Below are 17244 nucleotides of genomic sequence, written 5' to 3' on the forward strand. Positions count from 1 at the left end.
CATCCAGGCCAAGGTGGTGAGACACAGTAGTGATGACACCATAGGCCTTGTTGATCTCTGCACCAGACAGGATGCTCTTGCCAGCATACTTGGGGTCCAACATGTACGCTGCAGCGTGTATGGGCTTCAGGCAGAAGTCTTCACGCTTTTTGATGTATTTCAGAACTGCAGTTTCCTTTGCTTGGAGCAACAGTGATGTGGGCAGGGCAGTATGGATTTCTTGTCTTACATCTGGCATTGTCTCCCTCAATCCATGCAATGGCTACTGCTATAGGTTTCAGGAGTTTCAGGCTGCTTACCACTCACTCCCAAAATACATCATCCAGGAGGATCCTCGCGTTGGGGCTGTCCATATCGGCAGACTGTGATATGGCCATTTCTTCGAGAGACTCCTACTCCTTGAGTAGCAAAAGCATGTCTGGTTGGAGGGGTGTATGCTGGGCGAAGAACATTCATAAATCTCTTCCAATACACATTGCCTGTGAGCATAAGAGGTGAACCAGTTGCATACACAGCTTGAGCAAGACATTCATCAGCATTTCTCTGACTAAGTTCCTCCATGGAGTAAAAAAAACCTCTGATTCCAGGAGGACCATGAGCTGTTGCTATCGATAAGGGGTCTGATTCATCATTTTCACCTCAAATTTAAGTAGAGGGACTTTTGTCAGATGTTGCTTGTTGTGAGCGCTGAGGGAACTTTATGCACTTGGCCAGATGATTCTGCATCTTTGTTGCATTCTTCACATATGATTTGGCACAGTATTTGCAAAGGTACACCGCTTTTCCATCTACATTAGCTGCAGTGAAATGTTTCCACACATCAGATAGTGCCCGTGGAATTTTCGTGTAAAGATTAGAAAACTAAAATTTGTCAAAAAAACCCAAATACAATTCCATATACAGATAAATAGTTAAGCAGTTAGATTAAACAACTCCTATGTAAGATAAATGTTTAAAAATTAAACATGTATGGAAACAGGTTAATTAACACTCCTCAGTTAGCAGGCTCAAGCAAGCTAAAACCCACATGGTAGCAAAAACTAACTAGCAGAAATTGTTAACAAGTTAGAAATGATTTAAACACACTTTGCTGTAGGCTACTATTACTAGTTAACAAAAAAATCATGTATGTCGTATAAAATAGATTCACCCCGCCCAGTATCATAATCAAAACTTACCAGAAAGCATGTAGTCCTTGACTCAGACAGTGTAGTTGTGTGGGCTCAATAGCATCTCATTAGTGTGCAGGATCTTGAGAATCAGCTGTACATGTGATGGAAGAATGCACTGCGCATGCAGAGGGTTGCAATTCCACTGAATTGGGGATAGTTTAACCAAAATATGCCACAAGACCCAGAATTGCCTTATGTGTATCCCACAAAAAAGCAAAGCAATTTTTTTTAAATGAATTTAAGCAAAATTCCCAGGCTTAACTTCCCATGGAAAAATTCAGACCCTTTACAACCCTAGTGACAGGGTCATACTGCTGAAGCTTATTGGTTAATGCGTGAGTGACTAGTGTATGTCTTTACCAGGTCCCAGGGGAAGTGGGGAAACTGGAAATGTTACCAGCATGCACGCACACATCAATCAACTCTTACCAATCAAGGCTCTAGCAGCATAGGGAACCTGACCTTCTGGCCCACCAATCAGACAAGTTTGGAAGGCTTCCACTCAGAGCCTCTCAGTACCAACCATTCCTCATCTGGAGAGGTTTGAATCAGCACACCTTCAGTCACTCTCACTCCATGTGCCCAGGTTCAAGCTGCCTGTGTGTGTGTGTGTGTGTGTGTGTGTGTGTGTGTGTGTGTGTGTGTGTGTGTGTGTGTGTGTGTGTGTGTGTGTGTGTGTGTGTGTGTGTGTGTGTGTGTGTGTTTGCATGTGTTCACGCTCTTCAGCCTGTGAGTGCGCCGCCTAACCCATGGGTGGAATAAATCTCCAGAGAGGGTAATTTCAACCCAGAGCGTGGCTGGTAGTGGCTGGTAGTGATTATGAGACCCTGCTGCTGGAGACGTGGAGGTTTCTCATCAGTCAGACTGGCCCGGACCGGCGAGGCCAGCCTGGGAATGACACTCTCAGCAGGCTGCTGATTACACAGCCAGGGCTGGGTTCAAGTAGTATTTATTTTCTTTCAAATACTCTGAGCACTTGATTGACCCAGTCTGACGTGCCAGATGGGTGGGCTTTGCAGTTTGCACTTTTGGAACTATTCCAATGGTTCCATTGTACCAGGTAAGATCACTCAATCCCAGCTAAAGTATTTGAAATAAAACAGATCCTACTTGAGCCCAGGTTTGTTCTACAGCCAGGGCTGAAGCGGCTGCCATGGTTTCTGCAGTGATTGATGTCAGAGGGGTCTCCCCCCCTTCCATTCTCACACAGCCTCTAATGTAGCCAGCCAATCAAATTATGCCAAAAGGCTCAGGTGGTGAGATTGATGTGATAGGACGCCCTTTGACCCTTGACGGGCTTATCACCAACACACCCTCCATGCGCATGAGAGACACACACCTACCTTGGCGTAGTTGGTGGTCTTAATGAACCACTGCCTGAGTAATTTCTGCTCCACCAGAGCTCCAGACCTCCAGCCGCGCACGCTGTCATCCACCTGCTCATCAGCCAACACCGTCTGGTCCACAGGGTCCCAGTTCACCACCGCCTGGAACACACACACACACACACACAGATTACAATTACTACAAATAGACACAGACACAAAGAGAGACATAAGCCAACATCACAGGAGCTGATCAAATCAGAGAGAGACAGATGTCTACTGATACGAGCGCCAAAATACCTTGCATCTGATTAAACTACATGACCTCTCCACTACAGCACAGATTTTCCGATTGTCTGTAATCTACTACACAAAATGTGTTTTCCTCACAGAGCCAAAGGAGGCTCCATAGTTACTGAAGACTGTTCCCCAGGCCACTGAGCCTCTGTGGCCTGCCTGAGACTCATCCTCCTGGGATGTGTCTCCCTCATCCTGCCTCCCTGGAGCTCTACACACGGCCCATGACAATACCAGGGGCATGACGGCATCACATTAGTCCAAAGTGTCGTCATCTCCTCGTCAGCAGAGATGGAAAGGAGATGAATTGAGGAAACCACTTTGGACTATTGAGACACAGCCTATGACAAGGATTGGACAGACTCAGACTGAAGGACCCCAAACCTACCTCTTTCTGATAGGCCAGTCCTGCCTTGAAGAGCTTGACGAACAGCCACTGGGTCCACCTGTAGTAGTCTGGCAGGCAGGTGGTCACCTCCTGGTCAGAGGAGAGGGATCCACAAGATGATTCATACACACACACACACACACACACACACACACACACACACACACACACGAGAGAAAAGACAGTCATCCACCCACACAGAGCCTCCCACTGAACGGTTGGAGGTGGTGCTCAGCTCCTCCCATTACTCACCTTGTCCCAATTAAAGCAGAGCCCTAGGCTGTCGAGCTGCTCCCGCATGGACTGGATATTACTGGGGACGAAGACAGACAGGGGAGAGGAGGACGTTAGGGGGAATGAGAGAGAGAAACAGAGAGAGAGGAGAGAGGAGAGAGAGGAGAGAGAGAGAGAGAGAAGTGTTTGTGTCATATCTTGTATTGTACCTCTTCGTCCATTCCTCCGGGTCAAGGCCTCTCTCGATGGCAGCGTTCTCTGCTGGGAGTCCAAAAGCATCCCAGCCCATTGGGTTTAGCACCTAAAAACAGTTACACAGAAATCAGTTACAAATCACACCTGGCTGTTCTTCCCTTCCCATTGGGTTTTACACGTTACACACAGCCCCCAAGATAACAGTTCAATTCAATTTAAAATACTTGATTTGTCCCCTTAGGCCGGGAAATGACTAATTGAGCTATAGCTCTCTGTTCTATGCCAGAAGGCATGTAATGTACATAGAAGCTGTTAAACCCAACCTGAGTGTAAGGCAGAGAGGTGAGGGAACATAACATCTAATGCATGTAGAGTGGCTGTGCACAGGCCCATAAAGGCCTAATGTTGTAATGTGAGTTATACATTAGAATAGGAGGGAACATACTGGCGCTGGTCTGATTGGATGTGTAACATGGAGGATGGTAATAAGAATCAAGGCCTCTGTTTGCATCATCATCATCTATATTTCATTCACACTAGTATGGGGATGTTGTGATGTAAGGCGTTGTACTTTGCAGCACTGACAGATGTGATCAGAGGTTTACACAGGCTTCCAGATTCTGCTTGCAGTCAGTCAGTCCCACCCTTCTCCTCCTCATAATGTGTTTTTTCACTTATTTCCACTTCTTCATACCAGTGTCTCCCTCCTCCCTCCGCTTCTCACAACACTATTAAGAATTGATAACCTCCTTTCACCCTTCTCTATTCCTTCTTCATCCTTCGCTTTCTCTTACTGAAGAGAAAGAAAACGGAGGAGAGGCAATAAAGGGAGGAGTGGAGAAGAGAATGGAAGAGCAGTGGAGAGAGAGAGAGGTGAGGGCGACAGGAGAGGAGTGTGCATCGACTAACGAGTCTGACGCTTCAGACAGAAATCGGTATCCTTGGTAACTGCCTGGGCCTAATTTGTAAAGCCGAGTGCTGGATGATATTAGTCTAAGTGAGCGCCTTCGTGCCGAGGTAAAATATACAGACATTGACTAGAGAAAAGAGTACCTGTAGATCTAGTAATGTAAAGAAGTCCCTACGGTCATTAAAATAGATGTGCTTGCCATGTTAATACACCGTTTTTCCAGTTGAAATGTGCCCATTATCTAATGTAGTGAGGAGGACCTTTAGCAGATCTGTTGTAGAGAAGAGATGAACTCCTGATTGACAGGACAGGCTGTCTACCTCGGTTCATTTCTCAAAGTTACATCAGCCAAAAGAGAATATGTCAGAGGCAAACCATCATCCTTGTTAACAGTCGATGCTCCACAACAACCCCAGGGCCAAAGTCAAGTCTCTAACTCCCCCACTACGACTGTATTGCTTACATTTAACCTATGGATAACCTATGGATAACCTATGGATAACCTATGGATAGAGGAGGAGCTAAGAGAGAAACCTGTCCACAGAGTGGAAGACTTAGATGTATATTAGGGAGGGACTTGTCCATCCAGGCCAGCAGGACAGCCTGACAGACAGGAGTCCCAGGGCAGGGGGCTGATTTTGGGCATGCAACACATTGGCATGGCTATGCTAAAGTGTATGTGTGTCCACCCACACAAATCCCAAAAGCTCTGGTTCCATCTGTGAAGAGATGAGCTGCAGGCTGAAAGCAGAGCAGAGCCACAGGCAGTATAACCACTAAACATCACACCACAACTAGGCTACAGGGAAGGGATTTTACTAAACATCACACCACAACTAGGCTACAGGGAAGGGATTTTACTAAACATCACACCACAACTAGGCTACAGGGAAGGGATTTTACTAAACATCACACCACAACTAGGCTACAGGGAAGGGATTTTACTAAACATCACACCACAACTAGGCTACAGGGAAGGGATTTTACTAAACATCACACCACAACTAGGCTACAGGGAAGGGATTTTACTAAACATCACACCACAACTAGGCTACAGGGAAGGGATTTTACTAAACATCACACCACAACTAGGCTACAGGGAAGGGATTTTACTAAACATCACACCACAACTAGGCTACAGGGAAGGGATTTTGTCTCTACAAGTCTAATCAAATTGAATGAATGAACTAGTCCATAAGACAACTAAAATAATAGTGGTTAAGAAGACAGCATTATAGCCTTACTGCTGGTAGCCCAGATGCAGCCTACCTGCTAAGAAAAATAAAGTCCATATGAAGACAGAAATGTAGCCAACACTGTGACCCTCTGAGTGGATGAGGGTATTTGCTTAGTAAACAACCAGCAGGGCAAAGCTATGAGCAGCAAATACACAACAAACACACCTGCAGATATATTCAGTCACAGTCACAGCTGCATGACATACAGCAGGTTGTTAATGGATTAGTAAACCCTGAGGGCTTATTGGCTCAAGTGTGATGGATGAAACATCAGGGTTGTGTTCATTAGGGCATGCAACAGAAAACAAAAATGTGTTATTGCACCAGTCCCTCCCTGCTTCAACATGAACACGACCCAGGCGATAGTGCTCATAATTACTCTACTCCTCCGTCTCCTCTTTGCTTCTGCTGAACCTCAGTCTCTCTCCAACCCCTAGCCATCTCTCTCTGAGTGCGAGGGAACGAAACCCTGCTGCTTACAAAACAATGACAGGCCCGTTGTGCCACACTCACAACACTGACAGCACTTTGTCAGGCTCCATTAAATCAGCCCCTGAGGATTCATCCAAAATGGCACCCTATTCCCTATATATTGCACTGCTTTGGACCACAGCCCTATGGACCCTGGTAAAAAATAATGCCCTATAAACGGGAATCTGGTGCCATTTGGGACGTAGCCTGAGAGAGGAGGGCCTACAAAACAACACACACCAAAGAGGCGCTGTCCGTCTCGCTAAGGAGGGGGAGTGGGTTGTTATTGTGACATAGAGAAGAATGGCTGGAGTAATGGTTTAGAACAGTATACAGAGGGAGGGAGGGAGGGTAAGAGAGGAGGGAGAGAGAGAGAGGGATAAAGAGAGAGAAGAAAAGAGAGAAAGAGTGAGATGAGTGAATTCTTTAGTAACCATTTCAAGTTGTGGGTGACTGGCTGCATTAGGGGACACAGTAACAGATCCGAATGGTGTCTCTGGGGAGTCATTTGTCACCAGTGGTTTGTAGGACACCAACGGTCTGATCATCATCTCTCTTAAAACACCAACACACATCTTTCACACTTTTCTATGAAGAGGAGAGTAGTCAACACATTAGAATGGACAGGGGGAGCTTGCATCCCTCCCTGTCTTACCCCTGCAGAAACACTTAAAGGCAGATGTCTTAGAGGAACTCACCAACTTAAAGTCATTGTTTTGACATGAAACCTTTTTATGCCGTAATCATGTCTGATAATGTTCCATGCGTAAGTAGTCCCACTGAAAAGTGGTCTTGTGGCTAAGCACTTAGGTAAGTGCAATGTAGCGTTGGGCCAGGGAGAATGGGGGCACTCTTAAAGCTACAATATGCAAATCCTTTTTCAGAAAAATGGCAGCCCCACCAGTTGAGGCTGGGGAAATGTCCTTTGAAATGACAATTGAACTCATTCCCCGATCCCAGTTCGACCTTTTAAGAGCTGAGTTAGAAGGCAAAGGCAGAGCAGCATCTCTCTCAGTTTAAACAGCCTCCACACACACACCTCCTGCAGAACAGATGCCGACTGTGATTCAGACTAGACAGAACATCAAGGCCATAATGACGATGGATCAGGGCTTCCATTACAGAGAAGATGTAAAGAGAGCGAGAACGGACGGTGACCTTGAGGACTACACACAAAGTGCTTCACAGCTGTATGCTTCTACGTGACTAACCTGGAGTCGTGACAGTACAGTTTGTGTGAATGCATAGAGAGCGAGAGAGAGAGAGCCATAGAGACAGACATGCATAGAGGGGTGGAAAGGAGAAATGATAAAAGTTACCAGTATGGGCAGCTAAGCTTTTCACAGTTGAATCTCCAGCTACTATCAGGGCCAGTCGCTTTGGATAAAAGCGTCTGCTAAATGTTATATATTATTATTACCTGGTGGCCCCTCATCCTCTGGAAGTGTCCGATGGTGTCACTGATGGTGTAGACCCGTACATGGCCCATGTGGAAATGGCCAGAGGGGTACGGGAACATAGACAGGACATAAAACTTCTTCCTAAGGGAACTCTGGGGAAGACAACAAACACATGCTCAGGGAAACAGACTTCACGAGGCTCGTGAGAGCCTCACCATCAATAATTATACAGACTGTTTGACAGGAACTAGCCCTACAAATCTGTGTCTGGCAACATGTGATTGGTGTATAGCTTACTGTACAGTTGAAGTTGGAAGTTTACATACACCTTTTAAACTCAGTTTTTCACAATTACTGACATTTAATCCAAGCAAAAAATCCCTATTTTAGGTCAGTTCGGATCACCACTTTATTTTAAGAATGTGAAATGTCAGAAAAATATTACAGAGAATGATTTATTTCAGCTTTAATTTCTTTCATTACATTCCCAGTGGGTCAGAAGTTTACATACACTGAATTAGTATTTGGTAGCATTGCCTTAAAATTGTTTTACTTGGGTCAAACCTTTTGGGTAGCCTTCCACAAGCTTCCCACAATAAGTTGGGTGAACTTTGTCCCATTCCTCCTGACAGAGCTGGTGTAACTGTGTCAGGTTTGTAGGCCTCCTTGCTCGCATACGCTTTTTCAGTTCTGCCCACAACTTTTCTATGGGATTGAGGTCAGGGCTTTGTGATGGCCACTCCAATACCTTGACTTTGTTGTCCTTAAGCCATTTTGCCACAACTTTGGAAGTATGCTTGGGGTCATTGTCCATTTGGAAGACCTTGACTGATGTCTTGAGATGTTGCTTTAATATATCTACAACATTTTCCTACCTCATGATGCCATCTATTTTGTGCTTTGCACTAGTCCTTCCTGCTGCAAAGCACCCCCACAACATGATGCTGCCACCCCTCTGCTTCACGGTTGGGATGGTGTTCTTCGGCTTGCAAGCTTCCCCCTTTTTCCTCCAAACATAACGATGGTCATTATGGCCAAACAGTTCTATTTTTGTTTCATCAGACCAGAGGACATTTCTCCAAAAAGTACAATCTTTGTCCCCATGTGCAGTTGCAAACCGTAGACTGGCTTTTTTATGGCGGTTTTGGAGCAAGGCTACTTCCTTGCTGAGCGGCCTTTCAGGTTATGTCAATATAGGACTTGTTTTACTGTGGATATCTTCACAAGGTCTTCACAAGGTCCTTTGCTGTTGTTCTGGGATTGATTTGCACTTTTCGCACCAAAGTATGTTCATCTTTAGGAGACAGAACGTGTCTCTTTCCTGAGTGGTAAGATGACTGCGTGGTCCCGTGGTGTTTATACTTGCATACTATTGTTTGTACAGATGAACGTGGTACCTTCAGGCGTTTGGAAATTGCTCCCAAGGATGAACCTGACTTGTGGAGGTCAACAATTTTTTTCTGAGGTCTTGGCTGATTTCTTTTGATTTTCACATGATGTCAAGCAAAGAGGCACTGAGTTTGAAGGTAGGCCTTGAAATACATCCACAGGTACACCTCCAGTTGACTCAAATGATGTCAATTAACCTATCAGAAGCTTCTAAAGCCATGTCATTATCTTCTGGACTTTTCCAAGCTGTTTAAAGGCACAGTCAACTTAGTGTATGTAAACTTCTGACCCACTGGAATTGTGATACAGTGAAATAATCTGTCTGTAAACAATTGTTGGAAAAATTACTTGTGTCATGCACAAAGTAGATGTCCTAACCGTCTTTCCAAAACTATAGTTTGTTAACAAGAAATTTGTGGAGTGGTTGAAAAACGAGTTTTAATGACTCCAACCTAAGTGTATGTAAACTTCCGACTTCAACTGCACGTTCATGCCAGTATTATAAACATTTTTCAAAACAAAAATGTGCTTTTTGGTCTAAATGTAGGGTTAGAAATTAGGAATAGCAGTGTGGGTGAAGTTAGGGTTATGATTAGGTTTAAAATCAGATTTTATGACTTTGTGGTTGGGCCTAAGAGTTATACAGCCTAGGTCAGTGCAAAACTACACTCCTAGCTCCTGGATTCTTTTGTCTGTATTAAGGTTGCACATTTTGGGGAATATTCAGATGTGGAAACTTTGTGGGAATTAATGGGAATATATGGGAATGAATGGAAATATATGCAAATTAATATTAATACCATTTTAATGTTGATGTTTTTTTGCATTGGATATATTTACCATATCATATGGAGACAGAAACACACACCTTTTACCTTAGCATAAGAATACATAATTGCAAATGATTAAATCCTTCCAATAGAAATAAAAACAATTTCGTTTTGAATTGAACTTTAATGAAATGAGTTGACTCTTCACATGGGATGATTTCACTGAAAAACAAAAGAAAGGGAATATTGAATGATCCCCAATGATCCATCGCATCTCCCAAAAACGTTTTCAACATACATCTGTAAAATGATAGTCTAAAAACTAAAGCTTTGGTTGTCTTTCTCTCAGGCTTCCATGTCTTCTCCCTGGACCTCCTCAATGTCCACCTCTTGAACATCAGGCTCTGAGACCTCATCTTCACTGTCACTTTCCAACCTTGTTGAGGATGGCTCGTTGTCAGGCTCAAAAAGCTTCAAATTTGCCCAGATGGCCACCAATTTCTCAACCCTTGTATTGGTGAGCCTGTTGCGTGCTCTGGTGTGTGTGCCCAAACAAGGACCAGTTGCGCTCTGAGGCGGCTGATGTTGGTGGGATTTGGAGGATGATGGAGGCAACAGGGGAAAGAGCCTCAGATCCACAAAGTCCCTTCCACCAGGTGGCTGATGAGATATGTTGGCACGACTGTCATATTGCATCTCCATCCCAAAAAAAAATCTAATTCCAGGAGGACCATGAGCTGTTGCTATCGATAAGCTGTACGATTCATAATTTTCACCTCGAATAGAAGTAGAGGGACTTTTGTCAGAGGTTGCTTGTTGTGAGTGCTGAGGGAACTTTATGCACTTGGCCAGATGATTCTGCATCTTTGTTGCGTTCTTCACATATGAGTTGTAACAGTATTTGCAAATGTACACAGCTTTTCCATCTACATTAGCTGCAGTGAAATATCTCCACACATCAGATGGTGCCCGTGGCATTTTCATGTAACAATTAGAAAAACATGAGTAAAAAAATAAATAATACAATTCCATGTACAGAGAAATAGTTAAGCAGTTAGATTAAACAACTCCTATGTAAGATAAATGTTTTAAAATTAGTTATCAGGCTCAAGCAAGCTAAAACCCACATGGTAGCAAAAACTAACTAGCAGAAATTGTTAACAAGTTAGAAATTATTTAAACACACTTTGCTGTAGGCTACTATTTACTAGTTAACAAATAATCATGTATGTCATATAAAATAGATTCACCCCGCCCAGTATCATAATCAAAACTTACCAGAAAGCATGTAGTCCTTGGCTCAGACTGTGTAGTAGTGTGGGCTCAATAGCATCTCATTAGTGTGAAAGATCTTGAGAATCAGCTGTACAGTCGTGGCCAAAAGTTTTGAGAATGACACAAATATTAATTTCCACAAAGTTTGCTGCTTCAGTGTCTTTAGATATTTTTGTCAGATGTTACTATGGAATACTGAAGTATAATTACAAGTATTTCATAGGTGTCAAAGGCTTTTATTGACAATTACATGAAGTTGATGCAAAGAGTCAATATTTGCAGTGTTGACCCTTCTTTTTCAAGACCTCTGCAATCTGCCCTGTCATGCTGTCAATTAACTTCTGGGCCACATCCTGACAGATGGCAGCCCATTCTTGCATAATCAATGCTTGGAGTTTGTCAGAATTTGTGTGTTTTTGTTTGTCCACCCGCCTCTTGGGGATTGACCACAACTTCTCAATGGGATTAAGGTCTGGGGAGTTTCTTGGCCATGGACCCAAAATATCGATGTTTTGTTCCCCGAGCCACTTAGTTATCACTTTTGCCTTATGACAAGGTGCTCCATAATGCTGGAAAAGGTATTGTTCGTCACCAAACTGTTCCTGGATGGTCGAGAGAAGTTGCTCTCGGAGGATGTGTTGGTACCATTCTTTATTCATGGCTGTGTTCTTAGGCAAAATTGTGAGTGAGCCCACTCCCTTGGCTGAGAAGCAACCCCACACATGAATGGTCTCAGGATGCTTTACTGTTGGCATGACACAGGAGTGACGGTAGCACTCACCTTGTCTTCTCCGGACAAGCTTTTTTCCGGATGCCCCAAACAATCAGAAAGGGGATTCATCAAAGAAAATTACTTTACCCCAGTCCTCAGCAGTCCAATCCCTGTACCTTTTGCAGAATATCAGTCTGTCCCTGATAGTTTTCCTGGAGAGAAGTGGCTTCTTTGCTGCCCTTCCTGACACCAGGCCATCCTCCAAAAGTCTTCGCCTCACTGTGCGTGCAGATGCACTCACACCTGCCTTCTGCCATTCCTGAGCAAGCTCTGTACTGGTGGTGCCCCGATCCCGCAGCTGAATCAACTTTAGGAGACGGTCCTGGCGCTTGCTGGACTTTCTTGGGCGCCCTGACGCCTTCTTCACAACAATTGAACCGCTCTCCATGAAGTTCTTGATGATCCGATAAATGGTTGATTTAGGTGCAATCTTACTGGCAGCAATATCCTTGCCTGTGAAGCCCTTTTTGTGCAAAGCAATGATGACGGCACGTGTTTCCTTGCAGGTAACCATGGCTGACAGAGGAAGAACAATGATTCCAAGCACCACACTCCTTTTGAAGCTTCCAGTCTGTTATATCGAACTCAATCAGCATGACAGAGTGATCTCCAGCCTTGTCCTCATCAACACTCACACCTGTGTTAACGAGAGAATCACTGACATGATGTCAGCTGGTCCTTTTGTGGCAGGGCTGAAATGCAGTGGAAATGTTTTTGGGGGATTCAGTTCATTTGCATGGCAAAGAGGGACTTTGCAATTAATTGCAATTCATCTGATCACTCTTCATAACATTCTGGAGTATATGCAAATTGCCATCATACAAACTGAGGCAGCAGACTTTGTGAAAATTAATATTTGTGTCATTCTCAAAAATGTTGGCCACGACTGTACATGTGATAGAAGAGTGCACTGCATATGTGATGGAAGAATGCACTGTGCATGTAGATGGTTGCAATTCCATTGAATTGGGGATAGTTTAACCAAAATATGCCACAAGACCTAGAATTGCCTTATGTGTATCCCACAAAAAAAGGTTCACTGTTATAAGCTAACGCTTTTTGCTGAATTTAAGCAAAATACCCCAAATTCCCAGGCTTAACTTCCCATGGAAAATTTCTGGAAATTTCCCAGAAGGTTTCCGACCCTTTGTAACTTTAGTCTGTGTGTCTGAGTGCAGCTGCAGCATGTTTCCAGAGTGTGTGAGGCAGCAGTTCTTTAATGATTCCCAGTATCTTTGAGAAAGGCCAGCCAGGCCAGATAGATAGATGGCAGAGTGAGATGGTAGAGTGAGGGGCTATCTGGGCTACACACAGCCTGCGTCCTGAATGGCACCCTATTTCCTACGGTCCATGGTCAAAAGTAGTGCAATACATGTAGGTTAGCGTTTTTCGTCATGAATCTTGTTCTGGAGGCAGCTCTGCATAGTGGTAACTAGCTGGCACAGCCACACAAAGTCATAAAATCTGATTTTAAACTTAATCTTTACCCTAACCTCACCCACACGGCTAATCCTAATGCCTAATCCTAAATTAGGACCAAAAAGCACATTTTTGTTTTCATACATTTTTACAAAATAGCCAATTTGGACTTTGCAGCTGGCCCATCTAAGGGGCAATCGCTCAGTTCTGCCTCCATGACAAAACTCATGACAATAAATGTCAACCTGCACAATAAATAGGAAATAGGTTGACATTTGGGACTTCACTCTGTATGAATCACCCAAGGCCAAGAGGGGCCTGAATAACTCAATGAGCTCAGACTGACTAAACAACCTTTATATAGGCAAAAACAACAGTTTAAAATATCTTGAAGGAGCTCATTGATGGTCTGAATACTTTTTGTGTGGAAAGCCTGGGCTGAATCATGACGCATTTTGGGTTTGTAACAACGTCGTAACACAAGGTTGGATGTCAGGTTCAGCTACAGTACTACTTGCCTTGGAGGACTGTTGATGGTCGTGACAACAGTAACCAAAAACAGAGACGGACAAACAGGAGACTGTGAATAGGTTACTTCATTACTAAGCATATTACGCCTATGAGTCAAGAATATTAGACAGTAAGTGAATGATTTAATGAATGTTTTAGAGTCTACGCAAACCAGAAGGCCTCCCAAAGGGAACACTAAACAGGGTTCAACCAGACAGACACACACATATAAACATAGCAATAGGCCCAGGTACTAATGTCCCATGATGACTATGGTTATTCTGAAGGATGCTTAATGACCAGAGTATGGTTTAATATTAGGCTAGATTATAATTGGAACTAAAGCCAAGGGTGTTTTAAAATATTCATCTGACAATCTTTTCCAGAAGCCTCTACTAAGGGCCAACATAAAGCAAAGAGAGAACTTAAGAATTGCTGCCAACTCACCTCCTCCAGCGTATCCCTCTGCCACTGCTCCATGATACGGGGGTGCCACCAGTGCTCCACCCTGTGTCTGGTGTCCGCTTTATAGTCCCTGTCCCAGACCCGTCTCGCTAAACAGGGTCCGAGCCCCGGCTCTGGGGCAGGGGGAGAGGAGGTGGGGCAGGGGGGCCATGTGAGCACGGTCAGCCCTGGACCTGGGTCTACCCAATCCCAACCTGAACAGGCCACTGTCACGCGGGCAGAGAGACACTCTGTACGCTGCCATCTGCATGCCTCTGTTACCTAGGCAACACAAGGACACAGTTCTATTAGTCAGTGCTCTGCTCACAAGAAAAGACAGCAGAGCACACAGAAGCTGCAGCCAAAGCCTCAGTCAGCTCGTACCCATTCTTAAGGAAAATAGGCTGCTAGGAACAGGATGAAAATAACAGTCTGGAGTTTGATTCTGGTTAACAATAGTTGGTGAGTAATACCTGTTCATTAACACAGTAATAGATGTTCAGATCACATAAGGCAAAACCTTTGCTGAAAAAAGGTGCACACATTCACACAGTCGCCAAGGTAACCCAAGGAGACATTATTAGGGTAAATCCATTTGAATTCAATCACTTTTTGACAGCACTCCTTTTGATTTAAAATAAATCTACCATACATATTTTCCCATTGCAGAAGTGCTCAGAAAGTGACCTTTTGTACACGAATGTGCTCAAAGTTTACCCATTTTTCATACCCCACCATACCATGAGAAATCCATGTCGACATCACTGGAAAAGATAAACGAGATTGATATCATTTAAAAGTTTACAAACAGGGTTGTCAAACAATTTTATAATGTCTGTTTTTATTTAATAAATGTATTATTGATAGATAGATAGATAGATAGATAGATAGATAGATAGATAGATAGATAGATAGATAGATAGATAGATAGATAGATAGAATACTTTTTTTCATATTCGCATATGGTCATAGCTTAGACCCTATATTACATAATCTTAGATTTTTGTGTTGTACTCACCATCGGTTGAAACAACATTCTCTTGAATACAGGGATGAGTATCATGTTTTGGCTGATAAAATGTACTAAAATAGGTAAAGAATCTAGTTTAAACTTTCAAATGGTACCACAAAGTTGGTTGGAGGTCCACACATCAGAGAATGTTGACTTGAATGGGAATATCAGTTGTTTTATATACCGTCAATCCTCCATAGAAAACTTATTGAAATCATAGAAGTATTGATAACAGAACAGCCATGACCATTTAAATTGACATTCGACGGTGGAAGTAATTAGACGTTAACATGTTTATTCTATTTAAAATGTCGACTGTGTACCAGCCAAATTGCAGTGGTCACATGGTGTGAAATAGGGTCTTAACATATGCAATTATATATTTTTTTTAATCTGAGTTGACGTGTTTTTTGATAATTGACGTTACATATACAAATGTATGTATATACAGTACCAGTCAACATTTTGGACACACCTAGTCATTCAAGGGTTTTTCTTAATTTTTACTGTTTTCAACATTGTAGAATAATAGTGAAGAAATCAAAACTATGAAATAACACATATGGAATCATGTAGTAAGCAAAAAAGTTTTAAACAAATTCAAATATATTTTAGATTTGAGATTCTTCGAAGTAGCCACCCTTTGCCTTGATGGCAGCTTTGCACACCCACTCAAACCACATCTTCTCTGTTGTAGCCTAGCTACTCTATAGTCTCTATGGGACATCAGTGGAATGCCACAAATGCCACTATCCTCCAGCTAGAGCAGAGAGAGATATATAGAGAGAAAGAGACATAAACAACGTTGTGTCTGTGCATATGAGAGTGTGTAGGAGAGAGAGAGATAGAGAATGAGATGTTTCTATGGTTACATTGACCCTTGTGAATGCCATATCTTTACCATGGAGAGCCTTGCATAAACCTTGAGAGATTCAGGCGATGCAAATCACGTTGTTCCAAGTTCACATTGGGTAAACACATTAGCATTTGTGTAAGATAATAGTTTTATGTGCTTGTTAGTTATTCAAGAAATAATCACGAATACCGTTAATAAGAAACAGCTAGCTAGCTAAGTAAATCGCGACTCGAGCTATCCATTTTTGACATGACACTGACAGCCACATTAGCAAGCTAGTGACTTTTGTAAGCTAGATGCATTGTTGAACGTCTATAAAAAATAAAAATAAAGCTTTGATCACAGGGTTTGAAGTTACTCACTGTGTTCAATTTCCAAATCCTTGCGTTAAGCGATATGGATTTTATCATCATCCATTATCTATATCAGATTCAAAATGTTCTTGTGCACGTAAAGTCGTTGTATTCCCCCTGTTATCGTAGCTCACACCTCCTCCATGTGCGCCGCCATGTTTGTTTTTAAAAGCTTTATTGACAGCTTCCTTTTAGAACATTGTAACAGGGTGGGTTCCAAAGTACTTTACTGATAAACATGAATGTTTTTAGTTTTTTTTGTTAATTACTATGAATTTTAAATTAAGAGGTTAAATATACATTTGAGATATCATTTTCTACATGTAGGGGTTAATGGGTTCTTCAGCTGTCCCCATAAGATAACCCTTTGAAGAACCCTTTTTGGTTCCAGGTAGAACTCTTTTGGTATTAGGTAGAACTCTTTTGGGTTCCATGTAAAACCCTTTCCACAGAGGGTTCTACATGGGACCTAAAACGGTTCTACCTGGAATCAAAAAGGGTTCTCCTATGGGGACAGCCAGAGAACCCTTTTGGAACCCTTTTTTTCTGAGTGTAGCATGTTACATGTCATCTGTGTGGCACACTTTTACGGGACCCTAAACTTTATTTTATACCAGTCATCCAAAACGGGTCTGGTCTGTTCCACAACTCAACTGTTTGGGCAGCCAGGTGAGTTAGGGGATCTCTCTTACAGTGTGTGGCTATCTCTCTCTGCAGCTGTGCTCATATATTGATTTTGTGTGTGACTGTGTGTGTGTGACTGTGTGTGTGTGTGTGTGTGTAACTGTGTGTGTGTGTGTGTGTGTGTGTGTGT

At 43.0% G+C, this 17244-nt stretch overlaps 1 pseudogene; it reads right to left on the reverse strand.

Moving 5' to 3' along the window:
• Positions 1-16605, reverse strand: part of LOC115176485 (probable leucine--tRNA ligase, mitochondrial) — a 54316-nt pseudogene extending 37711 nt beyond the window's left edge.
• Positions 16606-17244: the final 639 nt, after the last annotated feature.

Source organism: Salmo trutta, chromosome 37 (assembly GCF_901001165.1).
Source record: "Salmo trutta chromosome 37, fSalTru1.1, whole genome shotgun sequence".
Taxonomy (NCBI): domain Eukaryota; kingdom Metazoa; phylum Chordata; class Actinopteri; order Salmoniformes; family Salmonidae; genus Salmo; species Salmo trutta.